A 17,917-nucleotide genomic window follows, 5' to 3' on the forward strand; every position below is an offset into this window, starting at 1 on the left:
ATAAGTGAAAAAAACAATGAAATATTTTCAATTCAGTGTATATCTTGAGTAGTTCCACTGAAAAACTTCATAGCAGATACTACATCATGCATGTAGAACAGCTTTTCTACATCCTAGATTTGAAAGATCTTCTGTGACTTGTTTCAGTTGGGCTCATAATTTATTCATGATGCCTGGCTGATTAGAAATTATTATGTTAGCGCACTTTTTTTTCTGTATAAGGAAATGATGCAGATTTCTCCTGGTTTATTTTTCTCCACTCCCTTTTTGTGTAGGTGAGCAAAAAGGGATTCTAAGTATTCCATCCATGCCTCCACCCCTGCCATGTTGTAAACAGAGGTGCTGTTGATGTTGCACTCATCAGTGCCTGCTACTCCATGGAAGATTAGAGGGAAACCCTGGGACCTCGAAAGAGAAAGAATTGCATAGTCCACGTGCGTGTCTCTAGATTACCGTCTTGAGAAATAGTTTACATTTACATTTCCTTATCAAAAGCTTTTCTTTTGTTAAGTTCTCTCCATCATAAAAGATTGCATTAGAAATGCAGGATTGGACCTAACATTGATTGGAGAGGAAAATTAAAGGAGGCCGGGAGGAGGAGCTGGTCATCTGGTTGGGGTCTGAGCTGGTGGGCTGCTCTGCTGCTGCGGTGGCCAGGACGGTCTGCTTGTCTCCACCACAGAGTGAAGGGAACCATCTCCTGGGTATGGGGGCTGATTGCCTCTCTGGACGTATTGGTGCCTGGACCTGGGAGTATAGAGTGTGTATGGGAAGTGAGTATGTGTACGGCGTCTATTTCTTTGTCTCCATGTTGGGTGTGCGTGCGCGAGGGAGGGAATGCATGCTTGTGTCTCTGTGTGTCTCTTCTTCAAACCTGGTCCAAGAGTGTGTGCATGATAACATTTCTATAAAAGTCTTTGATGGTGTAAATGTTCTTTAGAAGGTCAGAAGGTAGGAAATTGAAACAGACTACTGTGTCAGAGTTCTTCAGAGTGGCATGACTGTCAGTATCAGTAGGGCAAGTTCATGTCCACATATATAAAAATACCATCACATACTCATTCATGGAGCTATGAAAACAAACTTGGTATGTAAAAAATTTGTGAATCTGTCACAGTGACTATTTACATAAACGTGAGTTAAGATAGTGGTTTAAAATAACTACCCAAATAAATGTAAGCACAGCTGCCGAGTGGCGAGACTTCCTAAACAGATCATTTTCCTGTATTCAAATCAGTTGATTTTGATTTAATTCAACTTTATTGTCATTACACATGTATAAATACAGGGTAATGAAATACCCTGTATGCATCTAATCAGAAGTACAAAGAGCAGAAAGCGCAATAAGAGAAGATTATATACAGATGGTGGGAATAGTTATGTACAAATAAGTGAAGCATACAGATGTTTATATTTTTCAATACAGATGTGCTACAGATGTACTACGGACAAATGTAGAGGTGTACTGATGTATTCATATGTAGAGATATACAGATGAACTGTATGGCATAGAGATGTTCTATATTGCTATCCAGATGAGCAGATATACATATGTGCTATGAACAAATATACAGATGTGCTACATATATACAGATGTACCGATGTGTGGTAAACAGATCTACAGAGTGCTATGAATATATCTACAGTAGTGGCAGAGTAGCACTCTGAACATACTATAATAGTAAATAGTGTAAGTTTGTACTAGAACAGAGACTATGTTATGTCAGTGTCCTAAACTATAGCAGTACCCAATGTGAGCATACAGTGAATGTTGAGAATGAATGACAGTCACAATCATGGTAATTGGGAGGGATAAGGGGGAGGAGGAGTGTAGCAGGTTAAGTGAGTGTGGATAGAAAGGTTCAGCTTGGGACTGAGTTCAGTAGGATGACAGCTGTGGGGAAAAAGCTGTTCCTAAACCTGCTGGTTTTAGTCTGAAGGGTCTTGTAGCACCTTCTGGAGGGGAGGAGCTGGAAGAGTTTATTGGCAGGATGAGAGGAGTCCCTGAGAACGATGCTTGCCCGGTGTAGAAGTCTCTTCTTGTGGACATAATCAATGGCAGAAAGTGGAGTCCCTGTGATGCGTTGCGCGTTTTTCACAACCTTGCGGTCAGCAACAGAGCAATTCCCATACCAGACTGTGACACAGTTGGTCAGGATGCTCTCTATCGCACAGCGGTAGAAGTTACCGAGTATGTCAGCAGACAGGTGGTTCTTCTTCAGTGTTCTCAAGAAAGAGAGGTGCAGGGCCTTCTTGACCAGCGTGGAGATGTTGGTTGAGGACAGATTTTCAGAGATGTGGGTCCGCAGGAACTAGCTGGAAACCCGGTCAACAGCAGTGCCATTTATGTAGATGGGGACATGGGTGTATCTCTTATCCTTCCTGAAGTCCACAATGAGCTCCATTGTTTTGCTGGTATTCAGGATCAGGTTATTGTCAGCACACCATACAGGTAGGTGCTTTACCTCTTCCCTGTAGTCAGACTCATCATTGTCACTGATGAGACAAATCACCGTGGTGTCATCCACAAACTTGATGATGGAGTTGGATCCATACATAGGCCTGCAGTCATAGGTGAAGAGGGAGTAGAGGAAGGGGCTCAGCACACAGCCCTGTAGAGTGCCAGTGTTGAGTGTGATGGTGGTAGAGCAGTTATGGCCTGACCTAACATGGTGGGGTCAGTTGGTCAGAAAGTCCATAATCCAGTTACAGATAGAGTTGCTGATTCCAAGATCCACAAGTTTAGTGACCAGCTTAGACAGAATAACTGTATTGAATGCTGAGCTGAATTCAACAAACAGCATTCTTGCATAAGCATTCTTGTTGTCCAGGTGTGAGAGTACACAGTGAAGCGCTGTGCATACAGCATCCTCTGTACGCCTATTGCTTCGATAGGCAAATTGGTGAGTATCCAGTGTGGGGGGGGCAAGCATGTTTTGCGTTGTGCCAGGACCAGTCGCTCAAAGCACTTCATAACTATGGGCGTGAGGCTACAGGGCGATAGTCGTTCAGGCACATTGGTGATGAGTGTTTCGGCACTGTCACAATAGAGGTGGTCTTGGAGCACATTGGTACTACTGTCTCGGCAAGCGACAAGTTAAAGATGTTGGTAAAGACCCCTACAAGTTACTCAGCACATGTTCGAAGCACACATCAAGGAATGCCGTCAGGGCCAGCAGCCTTGCGAACATTGATGCTGCTCAATGCGTTATGGACATCTATGGTGGTAAGAGTGATGGTATGGCAGTCATCAGAGGGTAGGGTTTTGGAAGACTTTTTCTTGTTGTCAAAACCAGCGTAGGAGTTATTTAGCTCATTGAGGGAGGACACATTCATGGCTGTCTGTGTGGAATTGCTGGGCTTATAGTCAGAGATGGCCTAAATGCCCAGCCACATGTGTCGTGGGTCAGAGTTGACAACGTTCTTTTAAAGCTGGTGCCCCGCCTTTGTTTGCACTTCTTCGAGCACTTCCTGTCAGCCGAGTAGCCTGCAAAGCGTTCGGTGTTCTTCTTATTTCATGGATGAGTCGAAGGTTACTGATAAAACAATTGAAATTATGTAATCCTGTATCCAAAAGCTCTCGTCAGGTGTCAGATGTAAAAGCGAGGATGTTCTGAACGAACAGACCCGAAATGAGCAGGAATAACACTGCTAACTTGCAAAATCTGAAGAGACGCAGGGCCTCACGTGGTATACGCGCCGCCATCATCATAATCTCACAGTTTTATTGCTATAAGTATGACTTACTCTTGTTTTTGTGCAGAGTGGCAGATCTTTTTTCTGCTGAGCCCAATGTTGTTGAAAAAGAAAGGCAAGATATTAAAGCTTGTTTGAAATTAGATCCCACTGCCAAACATATCAGTTACTTCAGTTACAAAGCTGTGATCACACTGAATTTACTGTCTATAGCCACTGTCGCTCCTGCCAAACTCACCAATAAAACAGACTGCAGATACACAATAATGCCTACAGGGCACAAAATGACACTTGTCCTTAATAAGTGTGTCACTTACAATGAAACATAAGAGAACAGAAAAAACAAAACAAGAACTAATCCACACTTGGACACTGACAACACAAAATCTAGCGAAGATCAGAAAATAATTAAATGCACTAAGTATAAATGAAAAGTAAAATGAGATTTTAAGTCTTATGCTATAGTTTTTATGCACACTTTACAATCTTTTTCTATCCAAATAATATTTAAAACTGTCAGCTACCGTTACAGCTGCTGTCTCATCTTTGTTTGTGTCAATGTGTCATGTATTTTTGAGTCTCACATGCTGCCTCTTGTTTACTGGAGCCAATGAAAATGTGGGTCATTGCCTCGGTGTCTGGGTCCCAGGACAAAGGTTAAAACAAAGTGGGACACCTGGTCACCGTCTGCACACATTTGACAGGTTTGAATTTTGCACAGCAGGATGATGCATCGCAGTGCTACAGGCACAGGTGTAAATAATTAACTGGATGACATTTGAATGACAGTCATTTAGCTGCTTAGATTCAGTGGCCTGTTATGTATGCTGGCTCATGGTCACCACTAGTCTTCCTTAATGAAACATTTGTAGCACCTGGGCCTGTGTCTGGGGCTTTCATTTTATATCAGAATGTGCTCAGCTGTTTGTGGATTAACTATAATTCTTGACTCATTTGGTCTTTTAGTAGCTCAGTGGTAGCATCCCTGAAAAATATAAACATGCTCAAACTAAACCAAAAGGGTTGTGTTTTAAAATGTCCCACAGTACATCAAACTTGCTATTGTCAGATGAAGAGTTCTCACAGCCTTCATTCATACTGTTTGTGGTTAATAGTAAACATCCAAGTCAACAGCCACTTTGGACAAAATAACAAGATGAGCAACTGGATAAAGTCTTACAAGTAAAGGGTTCGTAAGAAGATGGGGTTCCTACAGCGGGGAACCATCTGAGTCTTCTGTCTTTCTAAGGGATCAGAATCTGGAAACAAGCCAACCTGAGGAGAAGAGGAAAAAAAAAAAAAACAGTACTAACTACTGTCTTAGAGTTTCCACAATGGCTTTTTTCATCATTCTCTTCTGTAGCACATACCTTAACATAAGAGTCACATGGCTCCTGGTGTCACGGCGGGGTGCGCCGAGGTGTGATGAAACAGGACCCAAAAGCAGATGAGGACGATGAGTTGTAAGTTTGAACAGAAAAGTGATCCTTTAATGATAACGGCAAGGGAAAACCAGGAAACCAAAGCAAACTGTCAAAACACTAAGAAACAAAACACTAAGAGGTACTAAGACCAAAAACTATAACTATAACTGTGGTGGAAAATAACAGGCAAAGACTATGACTAATGTAGAACTGACAGACAAAAACCATGACTATGGGTGAGGAAAACTAACTAAGACTAAGGTCAAAATAAACAGACGACCCAACAATGGCATGCAGAAAACAAAGGGCTTAAATACATACATGAGGTGATCAGGGGAAGTGGAGACACATGGGGGAACAGCTGACTGACATAAACCTAATGACAGGACCAGGAGAGGAAAGCTAAATACAATGAACAAAGAACACATGACACTGTCAGAATAAAACAGGAAACACTAAAACTAGACATGACAACACAAACTTAACAAACCTAATGCGTGATGAATAATACAAGAACCCAAAACATAGAAAACCAGAGGAACAATAAACAATAACTGCCCAAACTAAAGACAGATAGGAAATGACACAAAAACTAATCACATAACAAAATGAGACAAATACAAACATGAACTCAGAGCGCTGGGTCAGAGACCCAGCCTGTGACACCTGGCTCTCATTCAGCACGTCTCTCGCCTCCAAAACTGTGAATAAGTACAAATACCACATAATACATTTTAATGACTTTCTGGTCACATTAATAAAGAACATCAATGCTCTGTTCATGTTCCAAATGTACAAAAAAAAAGGTTTGTTCACATTTAGCACGTGTGTGCGTGTGCTTCTGCACCACAGGGTAGAAAATATAAAAGCATATGTACCAGGCAAGCTCTTTTTGTCACGGTCCTGGGTCTCCTGACCCAGCGTTTTTAGTTCTTTGTGGTTTTTGTATTCTTGTACTTAGGTGTGTGATTTATTCTGTGGTTTCTAGTTTCGATCCCTTGCCCTTCATGTTTCTCTGTGTCCCCTCTGTTCTGTGTAAGTCTGTGTCTGCATGTTTGAGTTCCCCTCTGTGTCCCCTCTGTTCTTAGAGTCCTCTGCCTTATGGTTTATGTCTCTGTGTTTCTTAGTTGCTGTCTCCACTGTGTCAAGTTCGCGTCTCTGTGTGATCCTTCCTGTTTTACTTTGAAGGTCCGTGTCTTATGTGAATGTGTCCTGCTTTGCTTGTCTCGTCAGTCCTGATTTCTCCCAGCTGTGCCCTCCTTCTGTGTCTCATTCCCCTCGTTACTTCCCAGTGTATTTAAACCCTGTGTTTCTCTGAGTCAGTGTCGTGTCGTCCCTCATGCTGCGTGTGATGTTCCCCTTGTCTTCTGGTATGTGTTACAATTAGCGCTTCCCAGTTTTGTATCTCTGTTATCATTTGTCACCTGTCAGCAATAAAGCTGCATTTTGAGTTCAGTTCTGTTTTCCCGTGAGTTTGCGTTTGGGTCCTATTTCCTGCCTGCCACACACCGATACATGACACTTTTTGTCTTTGTAACAAAGGGCTGCCATGTTTAGCTTGTCGGATTCTTATTAACTCACCCTCAAGTTTTTGCTTCTCATTGGAGCATGTGAAAAACGAATAACAGGCTGTCTGACGTGTGAAATAACAAGCTGTGAAAATGATTTGCAGGAAACCATAAAGTATTTCCAGTGGCTGAAAACTGAAAAAGGAAATCGGCATGCTTTCTAGAAACAGCTGTAATTCCTGTGAGTAAATCACACTTTAATGAACTGTTCTCAGACCTTACCATTTCCAGCAAAGGCATTTTATTGTCGTGGTACAACACTAAATCAGAATTCATTCTTGTGTGTTTGCCTGGCTAAAAAAAGTAGCTTCTCTGTGGCTCAAACTCAGGATTTACCTGCAGTCATCATATAATCTAAAAGTGTACACTTTTTGCTAGTTATATTACTAGTCATATCAACTAATATATCATGGTGTGTGAAGAACAGGTTACAATTTCCAGCAAAGAAATGTTAAATGAGCAGCCATTGTGTTGTAAATGAATGGATATTTTGTTGATAAGAACAATGACTTGTACTTAAGTAAACATGAGTCAATGACTTAAAAATTTAAGACAGTACATTCTTCCATCCGTTTTCTAAACCTTGCACAGGTTCAGGTTGCAGAGGCAGCAGCTTGAGCAGAGAAGCCCAGACTTCCCTCATCCTGGTCACCTCTTCCAGCTCATCAAGGTCCTGGGTCTGCCCTGGGGCTTTCTCCTGGTAGGACATTCCCAGAATATATTCCCTGGGAGTCATCCAAGGGGCACAGTCAGATGCCCGAAACACCCCAACCAGCTCCTTTTAATGTTGAGGAGCAACATTAAAGCTCCCTCTCGAATGACCAAGCTCCTCACCCCAGAGATGGGGTTCCTCACTCGATCTCTAAAGGAGAGCCCAGCAAGAAATCGTATTTCTGCTGCTTGTATCCACAACCTTATTCTTTCGGTCACTACCCACAGCTTGTGACCATGGGTAAGGGTAGGAATGTAGACTGACGGTAAATTCCGCTCAACTCTCTCTTCATCACAACAGATCTCGAACCGCCACCTTATGAAGGTTGAGGTGTTTGTGCGCTCCAGTGATCCTGGGAACTAAGTTGTCAGGAGCAATCTGCCCCTGGTAGGGTCACCCGTGCAGATCCTGGGTGAGGGGCCAGACAAAGTGATTCAGGCAACCTCTATGCAGCATAATAAATTACAGGTCCAGCGTACCACGCCTGGGGCATGGTTAATTGGGTCCTACTCTGAAGTCAGGCTGGGTAGTACAGTTGGTGGCTGAACCTTAACCCATGGGGTCCATATTGTTCAGTGGTCTGTGGATCAGGTACCAGTCAGAGCTGGCGGTCCTGGTGCTCCGATCTAAAACTGCTTAAGTAATATAATAATAATAATAATAATAATAATAATAATAATAATAATAATACAAATCTATAAAACACTAAATATATTTAGTATAAATCTAAAGTGGCCTGCATCTGGGTGCATGTAGTAACATTTTTTTGATGACCTTCAACTCTTCTTAAGCAACACTTTATTTGTGCAGTGCAAAACCAAAAGATCATATCAAGTCTCAATCCTATACTGCATGACCAAATATAGATGACATAGAGACATAACAGGGATGCAAAATATGTCTGGAAGGCTGCTTGGGTTTGGTTGGTATGACTCCAAAATAAACAACTTCCCCAAATGGCTGCTTTAAGTGTTAACTGTTACCTCCTTTGTCTCATCAATTGGCGATTGGCTTCAGCCCTGTCTCATTTTCTTGAGTTGTCTCCACTCCTCTAATCATTCTTCTGTGTATATTTAGTCGCTGCCTCTCCTTAGTTTTGTGCCAGTCTTCCTTCTGTGTTTTTGGTCGTCCTCTCTACAACATACATGACGGTTTATTTGGGTCGGTTATCTCAGTTTGATGCCATGTTTACATCCATGTAGCATGCCCTTGTCATTCTACCACAATCAAATAACTTTACTTCACAGAAATACGAAATGCAGAAGAAAGAGAAGCACTGTTTAATATAGATATAAAAATCCATTTTTATAACACATGTTCTGATTGGCCTGTCTGTGTCCTTCCTTCTTACACCAACCTCAAACAGCTCCTGTGGTTTTGACTGAATGTTTATATTTCCCGTCCTTTTCAAAAACAACAGCTTGTTTCTTGTGTTGTGTTGTTATCTTTATCTATAGATGTGCAAAGTTGTTCTGTTTCTTCAAGCGGACATATTTCGCCAAGTCATAATTTTCACCATTTTCTTCTTTAAAAACTCTTATGTTATTTTATTTTTTTTTAAATATATCATTATCTTGCAAAGAGCTGCATCATCTTATCAAAAGCACCTTGTGCAACAGAACTCAACTGGAACAGGATCTTGGGTGAAGTGAAACAGGTTATAGGAGACTTCAGCAGCTACTTTACTAAAATCATGGCTGAATATGTGATAAAAGTTGGCAAGAGAACTGTGGACTTACAAATTGGATCTGTGTTATTTGCCGCTCTGTGCTCATCTGTACCATGTGGATTAAAATTTTCAGAAGGAATTGGACTATTATGTTGGATATATATAACTGATGTGATTTGATGATTATTTTGTGGTGATTAGTTTTGAATCTGCTTTTGTTTTACTCCTGTTAAATTGCTTTAATAAAATTTCATGCAAATAGTAAGAGGAAAACTGCAAAATATAATAATTGAATGGGTTTTCCACGTGTCTGCATGGCCCCTCTCCAGGTACTCCAGCTCCATCCCACAGTCCAGAGACCTGCATGTTAGGTTAACTTGTGATTCTAGTGGTCGTAGGTGTGACTGTGAGCCTGAATGTTTGTGTGTCTCTGTGAGTTAGTCATGTGACACAATGGTGAACTGTCCCAGTGTGTTACAGCTGGGAGAGGCTCCTGTGATTCTGAATTAATAAGTGGAAGAACATGGGTTGATAATTCCTTTTTACATGATGTAGATTTTTAAACTCAAATAGTAAAAGTATTTGTTGGTGTCCACACCAGCACTTCGTAAGAAACTCAGCAACGACTTAAAGTCAGCAATCAGCTACAAAAATCACAGGCTTCAAACTTTTATCTCACTGCTGTTGGAACAGGATACATTCAAAGTTTTATACAAAAGTTCAACAGTGAATATAAAAAAAAAAAAATCAGCTGAATATAAAGAGCCTGGATCTGAAACAGGACACACCCTTGTGTGTGTTATGTGTTAAGGTTCACAATTGAGGAAGGAGAGTACAAACCACCCATGGTCCAGAGGATCTTGGTCCAACAATGATTTTAATGAACACACGTGTGGGAAGACACTCTGTACGCAGACAGCCAGTAGTCCTCGACTTAATCAAAGCATGAACAGATATTTTATAGCATCAGGGTTTGATTTACTGACGCCCCTTCATGCGTCACAGATACATTTTATACATAGATCAGATCAACACCAGAATGACTTTTCACCTAGAAGATCATCTTCTATTTTCATGACTTGGTACTTTCCGTTCTTATCTTAAAATGAATTGTTCCTCTTTCTTGTCGAGACATAACTGATCTCTCCTCTAAATAAATCTAACTAATATGTGTGTATGTGTTGACCTCACATGCTCTTTGTGTCACCTCTTAACTGTCTGTGTCTCGTCCTCAAATGCTCCTCAAAATAACCTGCACTTAGACTCTGCTTTCGGTTTCAGTTCTGCAAAAGGCACACTCTGCAAACCTGCAACTTCCTGTCAGCCTGCAACTTAGTCTTTCTGAAAGACACACACTGTTTCAACATCTGAATGCAATATAAACTCCAGATTATATTATTAATGCAATGGTACTGATGACAATTATTCAACAATAGCAGTAAAATAATTTCCCTGCTCCACACTCCCTCTCTCGACCTCTGGAACACCAGAGGTCGCAATACATTGTGTCCTCGCTCAGACCCTCTCTGGTGGTGTCGGACCTCGAGATCTCCAGGATCCTCGCCCCTCCTGTGGTCGCCGAGATCTTCTGTAAAGGAAACAAAACACCTTTTCCTGCACCTCCCTAACTTATCCTATCTGGGACTCTTTAATCAAAAGCCTGATCCTAATTATCTTCTTAACTTATTGACTTGTATTTATATATATTCTTCAACGTTACTCATCACCTTAAAACTCTTTAAGCCCTGCTTTTACGTCCGGTTGCTCGCTCTATTTTCCCTTATCTGATCATCAACATCCTGTGCACAAATTGTCGCTGCTGCAAGTTCCTCTACTCTAAAAGATCCAAAAGAAAACAACCATTCTAATCGATTAAGTTTAAGCATATAAGCAATTACTCCTGTATACATTTCATCATAGCTAAATGCTGCCTTGAAACAACTCCTATGTGTTAACTTCATTTTAACCTCACATTTCCTATGTTATAACCTGTTTTGGTATAGCCTTTTTATTTCATTTTGCTCCTTTTAATGTAACCATACCTTCTAATTCTAGTTTATCAGACTTAACCAAAATATATGCTTTCCTTCCTCTTTGGTCCTTCTTTTAAGTTCAGTTAAAAGCTAAATGAATTTGAGGCCTTTTGCCTGGAATCAATACTGTCATGTGTGTTTCTGGACTCTGTGTCTGTAAGCGTGTGCAATCCTTCATGAACTCATATTATCCTCACAGTAGATTGGCTAATCATAGCGCTAGCCAAAGGCTCGTGACCCTCCAGAGACAAATTTGAGCCACAACTCCTTTAAAAGCACAAAATGCAATATGTATAAAAATCATTTCTATTTATAAGCTCTCCCCTTTATCCTAAAAATACCTCCTATGTAATATCTGTATGTGTAAGCCTACATTATAGAATAGAATAGAATAGAATAGAATAGAATTCAACTTTATTGTCATTGCACATGCACAGGTATAGGGCAACGAAATGCAGTTTGCATCCATCCAGAAGTGCTTTAGTGATATAGATATATTACAATATATATTAGCAATAATATAGATATGTGAGTATATTACAGAAATGGGTCTATTATGGTATGTTATAATGTACACGGTATGAAGTATGTTGTGAATATTCTATAACTATAAGTATGTACAGGCTGTAGTGAGTACAAGCTATGTACAGGATATGAACAGGATATAAATATGAAAAACTATACAGAATATGAAATAAATAACTTTACAGAATCTGAGATATACAGCTATACAGAAATGGGAACTATGCAAGTTGTAAACAGTTGTAGGATTAAAGATTATCGAATGTACAGAATGATTATTTACACAGAGCTATACAGTAGTGCAGTTAAGATAAGTGAGGGTGTAGATAGTTTCTACAGAGGCTATATAAAGTGCTAGTGGTTGTGAGTGGTGGTTCAGTCCATGTTATTATTGTGTTTGAGGGTACAGTTGTCCATTGTGGGTGTGTGTATGTTCAGTCCATGAGTTTAACGTGGGTCAGATGTCAGGAGGCAGAGTTCAGGAGTCTGACAGCTGTGGGGAAGAAGCTGTTCCGGTACCTGGTGGTCTTAGTCCGGAGGCTCCTGTGGCGCCTCCCAGAGGGCAGGAGGGTGAAGAGTCCATGTGATGGGTGACTGGGGTCTTTGATGATTTTCCCAGCCCTTTTCAGACACCGCTTCCTGTAGATGTCTTTTATGGCAGGAAGTGGTGCTCCGGCGATGCGCTGGGCAGTTTTCACGACCCTCTGCAACGCCTTCCGGTCCGAGGCAGAGCAGTTCCCGTACCAGACTGTTATACAGTTGGTCAGGATGCTCTCGATGGTGCAGCGATAGAAGTTCACCAGGGTGTCTGAGGACAGGTGGTTCTTCCTCAGAGTCCTCAAGAAGAAGAGGCGCTGGTGAGCCTTCTTGACCAGCTTGGAGCAGTTGGTCGTCCAGGTGAGATCCTCGGAGATGTGGACTCCCAGGAACTTGAAGCTGCTCACACGCTCCACAGCCGTCCCCTTAATGTGGATGGGTGGATGTGGGTCAGCATTCCTCCTGTAGTCCACGATGAGCTCCTTGGTCTTCTCGGTGTTAAGCAGCAGGTTGTTTCTGTCGCACCACTCAGCCAGACGATCCACCTCCTCCCTGTAGGCGGCCTCATCGTTGTCACTGATGAGGCCAATCACCGTGGTGTCATCTGCAAACTTAATGATGGTGTTGGAACCATCAGCAGGTCTGCAGTCGTGGGTGAAGAGGGAGTAGAGGAAAGGGCTCATCACACAGCCTTGTGGTACACCGGTGTTCATTGTGATGGTAGATGAGCAGCGGTTGTCCAGCCGGACATGTTGGGGGCGGTTGGTCAGGAAGTCCAGTAACCATTTGCAGATGAGGGAACTGATACCCAGGTCTGTCAGTTTCCTGATGAGTTGTGAGGGGTGGATTGTATTGAATGCTGAACTGAAGTCTATAAACAGCATTCTGGCGTAGGTGTTGTTGTTGTCCAGGTGTGAGAGGACAGAGTGCATTGCGATGGAGACTGCATCCTCTGTGCTCCTGTTCCGGCGGTATGCGAATTGGTGGGGGTCCAGGGTGGGGGGGAGACAGGATTTGAAGTGTGCTAGGACCAGTCGCTCTAAGCACTTAGTGATGATGGGGGTGAGTGCTACTGGGCGGTAATCATTGAGGCAAGATGGGTTGGAGTTTTTGGGTATCGGGACGATGGAGGTGGATTTGAAGCAGGCCGGTACCACAGCGTGGGCCAAGGACAGATTGAATATGTCTGTGAGCACTCCTGCAAGCTCCCCAGAACACGCTCTGAGAACACGCCCGGGGATGCCATCAGGGCCTGCAGCCTTGTGGACATTGATCCTGCTCAGCACCGCTCCTACATCGGTGGGGGAGAGAGTCATAGGTTGGTGGTCTGGCGTCATGTCTGCTTTGGTTGTGGTTGTGGGGTTCCCTCGCTCAAAACGAGCATAAAAGTTGTTGAGCTCGTTGAGGAAGGAGACATCAGAGGATGCGGGGGAGGGTTTGGTGGTCCTGTAGTCTGTGATGGTCTGGAGTCCTTGCCACATGCGTCGGGGGTTGGAGTTGGAGAAGTGTTCTTCTACCTTCTTTTTGTAATGGTGTTTGGCTTTTTTGATGCCCTTCTTTAGATTAGCCCTGGCTGTACTGTAGGCGTGTGCATCTCCTGACCTAAAGGCAGTGTTGCGGGCCTTCAGGAGGAGACGAACATCCCGGTTCATCCAAGGCTTCTGGTTGGGGTACATGGTGATCCGTTTCTGGGTGGTGACACTGTCTGTGGTTTTGGAGATGTAATCCAGTACAGATGAGGCGTACTGGTCCAGGTCTGTGTGGGTGAACATATTCCAGTCTGTGTTTTTAAATCTGTCCTGGAGCACTGCGTCTGTCCCCTCTGGCCACACTTTAATTGTCCTCACAGCAGGTTTCACACGTTGGATGAGTGGTGAATACCGAGGTGTGAGGAACAGGGAGAGATGGTCCGATTGTCCAATGTGGGGGAGGGGTGTGGCTTTGTAGGCTCCAGCCAGGTTGGAATACACATGGTCTAAAGTCTTGTCTCCTCTGGTGTGGCAGGAGACATGTTGGTGGAATCTGGGGAGGACTGTCTTTAAGTTGGTGTGGTTGAAGTCGCCAGCAACAATAAAAGCAGCCTCGGGGTGTTTATTCTGGTGTTTGTTAATGGCTGCAGAAAGTTCTTTCATGGCCAACCTAGCATTAGCGTCGGGGGGTATATACACGGCAGTGAGTATGATCGAAGTGAATTCTCTGGGGAGATAATAAGGTCTGCATTTGACCATTAAAAACTCCGCATTAGGTGAGCAGTGACTCTCAGTAGTAGTGGAGTTCATGCACCAAGCATTGTTAATATAAATGCACAAACCTCCACCTCTGGTCTTGCCGGAGTCATCTGCTAGCCTGTCGGCTCGGTGTGTGTGGCGTCCTGCTAACTCGATAGCATTGTCCGGGCAGCTGTTGTTCAGCCATGTTTCGGTGAAAAACATGACATTTGAGTCCATAATCCGTCTGTTGTTAGTGATGGAGAGCCGTATCTCATCCATTTTGTTTGCCAGAGAACGGACATTGGCGAGAAAAATACTGGGTAAAGGCAGCCGGTGTGGTGTTAGCTTTAGCTTAGCCCACTACTTCTAGAAATCAAAAAGAAATCAAAGCTGTTCTACTCCTTCAACCCTCACTAATTTTCCCTCTAAGACTTATTTACAGCTTTGAAAAACCGGCATTGTATCTTCTAAACAGGATTCAGTTCTGTCATGGTCCTGGGCCATGTTGGCCCAGTATTCTTGGTTCCTTGTATTTTCGCTCCTTATTTAGGCCAGGTTTTCTGAGGTGTCCTGTTGTGGTGTTCCCTAAGTGTTTTTTCCCTTTGTGACTCTTACCCCCTTGTGCCCCTCTGTCTATTTATGAGCTCTCGTCTCTCTTTGTGTTTATTCCATGTTTCCCCCAGCCTGTTATGTCTGTGTTCTCCCCGTGCTTTCTCTCCTCCTGTCTGAACCTCTGTGTACTTCCTGTTTTACTTTGACAGTCTCTCGTCAGTATGCGTAATGTTGTGTTCACTCCTGCCCTGTCTCGTTATGTTTATCAGTATCCCCTGTGTTCCCCACCTGTGTGTAATCTCCCTGTGTTCTCTGGGTGTATTTAAGTTGTGTCTTCTGTTATGGTAGTTGCTGGTTCGTCTGTGTTGTTTCCCCTCGGTCTCCCTGCGTCTCTTGTGTATTTCCCCGGACCTCCCTGCATCCTCGTTTCTGGTTTGTGTTATTAGCTTACCCAGTTTAGGTTTCCGGTTTCTTGTTTTTCCACCAGTGCTGTTTTGTGCCCACCGTTGTAAATAAATATTCACCTGCACCAGAGCTGCTGCCTTTTGGGTCCTTTCCTACAACTCCACACGGCTTGGCCCGCAAACCGTGACAAGTTCACTTTAATCCTTTAACCTTAACTTAAAAATAACAGTTTCAGTTTTACCATATCCAAATGATCAAAAACCCAAAAGGTCCTGAAATGATCCTAAATTATTAAACAATTAATATTAAACAATTAAATTATTAAACCCTAAACCCCCCTTTATCTTGATACATTTCATGTGTCAAGATACTATACAAAACTTAAAAATGCTCAGTTTTCCCCACTCATGATCCAATCTATGTCATAAAAATAAACTTAAAACAGAACAGTTATCAGTCATGTGTTTCTTCAATTAATGATAACTGAGTTACATCAAAAACATTTCCCCTTTAGCATTTGGCATTCTCCCAACAATATACTATAATCCCATAATCTAACCCCAGTCAACAAATTTTCTCTGGTAAAAACAATTGTTTGTCCACATTAATTCATCCTCACTCACATGCAGTCACACATTCACTCACATGCAGTCACACCATGTATTTGCTGATAGTGGAGCTTCCCGCACGATCAGATACTCCACCCTCAGCAAAATGAGCTCAGTCATTTTTATTTTCCATAGGAAAATATTTCTTTATGCTTTTGGACTGGATTGACTCGCATAAAATCCTTTTTACAGGGACTTACGACCTTGATCAGTCCCCACAGGTAGCTCTCCTCAGCCAATTGTAATCTGGAAAGCCCCCCTTATATTTGCTCTCCCCGAGAATTTTCAGCGCCGTTATTCACTGTTGCAGGCCTGCTTAGAACATAAATGAAAAAATAGAGCTAATTGTTAGCTCATAAAAACAAAACAAAATCACCTGACAGGTTTTCTTTAAGTGCACTGTTACAAAATAATGGGCCCCTCCCAGACATGTCCATGTTTCCTAAAACTCCCTCTATTAAAACAAAAACACCAACCCAAACCTAACTGACAAAATCAACCCATCACCACAACAACCTCAACAACCTTAAACGCACAAAAGTTTTGCCACCACATAATTTCGCCTCCTCAATACACCGAAAGTCTCATTAAAACCACACAATTTGCACACAAAAATCACCCCCTTATGCTCTTAAATTCAGCATAAGACCCCTTACGACATCATATAATCACTAAACTATAAATTCCCTCCCCCAATCTGCACTTCTCGTCTGCCATGCTTCCTCTTCTGAAAGTCACTTCCTCAGTCACACACACACACACACATACAGGAAGCTCCTACGTCACCACTCACTCCAGCTAATGTGCATACTGAGTCATCTCTCAACAAGCTGTAACAACAGAAACATATGTTTAAACATTCCCAACTCATTAAATCATTTTATTTCTTTCTACAGTGATCACTGGTTTTGATCACTCAGTACAAGAGAGCACTCCTAAGTCACTCTTTTTAAAACTACTTTAATCACTTTTTGTTTACATAAGTCACTCCCTTTGTCATATGGCTTCTTCTATTCCTCAATTACAAACTCAAATGTATTTTATTAAACATTCACACCATTGTATCATTCATACAAAATTGCAAGCTGTTCTTCATTGCATATGTTTGTGTTCTTAGCCAGGTTTAATCTGTATCTATGCATTAATCTCCATGAGCTTGTCTTGTCTTCATAAGGTTAATGCATTTTCTGCTCGTGTATGTGAATTTGCATATGTTGCTTTTGCAGTGTGTCAGACTCCTGCACAATTCTCCACTTAAGCCGTCAGTTTCTTTCCCAAATCTGCTAACCCAAATTCTAAGTTCCCACCTTATTAACACCATTCCTGCTCCTTAGCCAGAAGTTAGGGCCCACTTGTCATGTCTATGGAGACATGGCGCTGTAAACAATTCAACCAGAAACTTGCCTTGGCATGTCCAGTCAAGTTAACCTACAGGTTTCTTCCGACCGCTGCCTGGGGAGAATTGATCCAGGTCTATTTAGCCCCTAAAGAAACACAACTGAGACATTTTCATTATTATCATAAGTACTTAAACTACCCGTTTCCCTTTCTCTGGTCAGAAATCCCAACTTATGTCATGTATATACGTGTAAGCAGGTCTTCATTGCTTTTCCTATGTATTTTGTCAATGTTCAGTGAGTGTAAGCTGCTTTCTTCATTGCCTCTATATGTTATAGTCAGGTTTAATTCATGCATCTTTTCCCTGATTTCTTAATTCAAAACTATCTCACTTCTAATCCTTTCCAGAAATAATTTCACATGTAACACTTTGTCTATATGTGTTTTCTATTCTTGTTTACCTCTTTGTTTGTGACGGTGGACATCTCTAAACCATCATGAGTTCAAGCTTCACTTTCAGTCCAATTACACCCTGTATTCTCACAGTCGAACTCGTCCGGCTTCACCTCTCACTGGTCACTGTCCTCTTCTCTCAGTGTCCTTTTGTTGTCTTGAATTCCAGCAAACACAGTCTGTTTCTTCT

This window comes from Rhamphochromis longiceps, linkage group LG7 (genome assembly GCF_057381845.1).
Source record: "Rhamphochromis longiceps isolate RC_006_pf linkage group LG7, R_longiceps_female_GT1.1, whole genome shotgun sequence".
In the NCBI taxonomy this organism is placed as follows: Eukaryota; Metazoa; Chordata; class Actinopteri; order Cichliformes; family Cichlidae; genus Rhamphochromis; species Rhamphochromis longiceps.